The following is a 4537-nucleotide window of genomic DNA, read 5'->3' on the forward strand; positions in this document are numbered from 1 at the left end:
AGAGAAGCGCTTATCCACACGCACGCACACACAGAGAGAAGCGCTTATCCACACGCACGCACACACACCGCAAATAATGTAGATAATCAGCCGCACGAAGGACACTCTCTGCTTTTTCTTGTCAAAACAACGAACAGTCTCAATAACTTTCAAATTTGCAAGGACTGCCTATCCAGACACACATTTTGGAATCTAAAAAAAAATGATTCGTTTGTAACTTGTTATTTTTTGTGTAAATAAACACCGTTTATTTCACATGCTTTATTTTATTTATTTTTTATTTTATTTTATTTTATGTGTGGTGGAAAAAGGGATCTTATAAGACCTGAGTACCATAGGTTAGTTTGGAAGTCAATTTCTGAAAGTTCTGTAGCACTTCCCAGCATGTTAAACCGCCGGCAAGTATGATGATGATGGTGATGATGATGATGATGATGACGACGACGACCACGACGACGATGGCGATGATGATAAGTAAAGATCTTGTTTAGATTAATTTAATGATGATGATTCCAGTGACATTTTATTTATGCAGCGAAGGTTGAATGATGCGTGGGAGTCAGGGGTGGGGGTATGACATATATTTGTGGTCTGTATTATTATATAATGTCCGCCTCCACACACAAGCACATGTTTTTGTGCATCAGCCGTCCTTGCTCCTTGACGTCGTCTGTACCCCCCCCCCGATCTTTGCTCTCCTTCACGTCGTCACATGTTCAAAGTGAACTATTTAATCCTCCCCCTAACTATGGGGAGTCACATGTTTTATCGTCATGGATCAATGACGGTCTTTTTTGTCTGTCTATCTGTTTGTCTGTCTGTTTGGCTCTCTGTGTGTCTGTTTGTGGAGAGAAACCGACTGAGGGAACTGTGCTAAACATTAAGTATAAAAGAAAAGTGTCACTTGTGAATTTTTTTCGTTTCGGACATTTCTTTTTTTTTTGTTTTCATTTTTTAAGAACTCCTTTCAGAACAAGGGGAGACAAATTAAGAAGACTAAATTTTTTTTCAAAAGATTTCTCCAAAAATGGATAAGAATAAATTGAATATGCGCAATATTATTTTTTTTTAACTTTGGACGAGAAAGAAATCATTGACTTTTTACAGTCTCAAGAACTGTTATCTTCCACTGACACAGATTGCTGTATCATAGTTCCTCAGTGTAGCGACATAAGCTAGTACCTCTATCTGGAATTGGAAATATTAAACTATACCACATCTTAGTTTATGCACGTTTGTTTACCTGGTGGATGGAGGAGTTTTACATTTGTAATCACACACAAAAAATAAACAGTCAGGGGCCCATGGCACCATGGATAGAGACGTTGAATCTCTACGGTTCCAGGTGAGAATTGTCTGAAGATAGCGGTTTCAATCCTACCCAAAGCCGGCCAGAGGCTTACTTGGCCAAAACGTGGTGAGATGATGGTGATAATTGCTGGTGAGATGGATGGTGATAATTGCTGAAAATGCAGTTAGGAGATTTGGAGTTCCTATCCCGTCGCGGTTACCACCTGACGAAGGCCAGAGGAATAGTTGGTCGAAACGTCGTGCAACAACAACTCAAAAAGATGAGAATAATAGTCCGCAATAAATAAATTAATAAATAATACTCATCTCAATAATGAATTCCAATTAAATAATATATAAAAAAAATAAATGCTTAAATATACCTTAGTTTTTACGGCATAATCACGTTTGACACACCGGTTCCTGTCAGATCACCAAAGTTAAGCAACAATGAGCCTGGGTGACTATTTGGAACTTCCAAGTGCTGTATGTGCTCTCCGCTAATCTCGGCATTGTTTCCAGTCGTCCTGGACTTCTCCTTGCCACTGGACTCAAGCAATGCTGATTCAGGAGAGGTCTGGTTGGGGATTGCGGAACCCTTGCCTCACAATTACACACGCAGCTGCCCCTACAGGGGGTGTCCTTTGTCTTTCAAGACCTTATTTCTGGGATTCAGTTATGCTTGAAATAAAAATCTTTTTAATTATTTTAATTAGCTGTTTTTTTTATTTAATTTTTTAAAAATTAATTGAACACATCACCTATCACTCTTAATTATTTCTTTTCCCTTTCTCACTATGTTGATGCAATCATTTCCTACTATTTGTTAATGCCTCTGAACATTTAGAGAAAGTGTGACACTAAGTGTAGCCATTTAATTTACATCTGTATCTGTATACACCGCAAACATGTAAATGTATCTGCAGAGAGGAAATGTATAATATAACAAGTAAAAAGAAATAATCGATTCAAACAGAAATGTTAAAGAAAAAATTGCTTGAAGAATTCCAAATTTTCTTAATTTTGTCTGAATTATTAATGTTTCATTTTGTGTTTTTGCATTACTTTATCTAAAAGTTTGACATTTTCGGATACATTCTTCTTGATTTGTCAGTATTCATGCATTTTACGGCCCGCAATTTACACAAAGTTACTCGGGTTCGCTCGGCAGTTAACGTCAGTAACTGGAAAAGGTCGATCACAATGTCAGGGAACAAACGCGCTGTCAGTTTTTAGCTAAGAAAAAAAATCTAAGCAGATGACTTTTCATAAATTGTAAGAAATAAAAATTGAATTTTAATTGCACAAGTAAGGGTTTAGGGTGAAAGTTTAGGGTCAGGGTTTTGGGTTAGGTTTTATATAGATGACATATAGCAGCTGTTTGTAGGTAGTTAATATCTAGTTGTATAAATGGCAAGTAGCAGCCGTCCGTAGGTAGCTAGTCTAGTTGTGTAGATAACAAATAGCAGCCATTCAAAGGTAGCTAAAGTCTAGTTGTATAGAAAACAAGTAGAAGCCGAGTGTAAGTAGCTACAGTCTAGTTGTACTGAAAACAAGTAGCAGTCGTTTGTAGGTAGCTAGAGTCTAGATGTATAAATACCAAGTAGCAGCCATTTAAATGAAGCTAGAGTCTAGTTGTATAGATAACATGTAGCAGCTCTTTTTAGGTAGCTAGAGTCTAATTGTACAGATAACATGTAGCAGCCGTTCATATGAAGCTAGTCTAGTTGTATAGATAACACATAGCAGCCGTTCGTATGTAGCTAGAGTCTAATTGTATAGATAACATGTAGCAGCCGTTTGTAGGTAATTAAAGTCTAATTGTATAGATAACAAGTAGCAGCTGTTCATAGGTAGATAGAGTCTAGTTGTATAGATAACAATTAGCAGTCGTTTGTAGGTAAAGTCTAGTTGTATAGATAACAAGTAGCAGCCGTTCATGGGTAGCTAGAGTCTAATTGTATAGATAAAAAGTAGCAGCCATTTGTAGGTAGCTAGAGTCTAGTTGTATAGATAACATGTGGCAGCTGTTTGTATGTAGCTAGACTCTAGTTGTATAGATAACATGTAGCAGCCATTCATAGGTATATAGTCTAGTTGTATAGATAACAAGTAGCAGCCATTCGTCGGTAGCTAGAGTCTAGTTGTGTGGATCAAAAAATACAATGAATACTCGTATTTAGAAATAAATCAGAAAAACAAAGCAGAGCAACATTTATCTCATTGCAATAGGAACTGACAAATCAAAAGCAACCAATCAGAAACCAGGATTGCCGCATAGAATATTGAATTGTCAGTATTCCAGCAGATAATCTTTTTGTGTCAACACGGGAGAGATCTTTTGCTATTTGCCTGCCAAATTTTAAAGACAGGGCTTGTACAGAACAGGACTGAAAATCCTTCATCTCCAGGAATTGAACAGAATAGATACTTATTGGAAACTTTTTGAAATGTAACATAGCTTTCGATTTTCAATTTTAGAATATATATATATATATATATATATATATATATATATATATATATAAATAAGGGCGTAGTCACCAACAATGTGTATTTTTTAACATTATTTTATTATTCCGTGTCTTGGTTTTTCATTGAGAATTCTGTTTGGATCATTGTAATAATGTTTTTAAATCATTGAAATCGTTTTTACGCGTTTCAGGCGTTCTGTGAAGCGTTCTCGTCAGAAATTATTTTCAAATCCAATACATTTCTATCGTTGATAGATTCAGTAGATGGCCTACCACCATAACCATTAAAGATACTTCAGCTTCAACAGTAGCCAGAGCCATACTTTAGAACTGGATAGCCATTTTCGGAGTACCCACAGTCATCATGACAGACAGAGGTTTGCAGTTCCAATCGACACTCTTTGCAGAATTCAATCAATTACTGGGAATGAACCACATCAAGACTACAGCAAATCATCCATCCTCGAATGGCTTGGTCGAACGCTTTCACAGGCAGTTAAAAACCTCCCTAGCAATGAGTCTGAACAGTACAGACTGGGCGGACAATATACCTTTGATACTATTAATGATACGGAATTCTGTAAAAGGAGACTTACAAAGCACGCTGGCGGAGGTAGTTTTCGGTTCCACTTTGACTCTATTGGTTCAATATTTTGATCAACACACGGAAATCTCACCTACAACCATGTTCGTAACAGAGTTGAAAGACAAAATGTCTCATTTAAATTTCACATCCACCAGGAGGACGGACAGACGATCCTATATCCCAAAAG

The sequence above is a fragment of the Euprymna scolopes genome, chromosome 44, assembly GCF_053919585.1.
Source record: "Euprymna scolopes isolate OS-2025 chromosome 44, ASM5391958v1, whole genome shotgun sequence".
NCBI lineage: Eukaryota > Metazoa > Mollusca > Cephalopoda > Sepiida > Sepiolidae > Euprymna > Euprymna scolopes.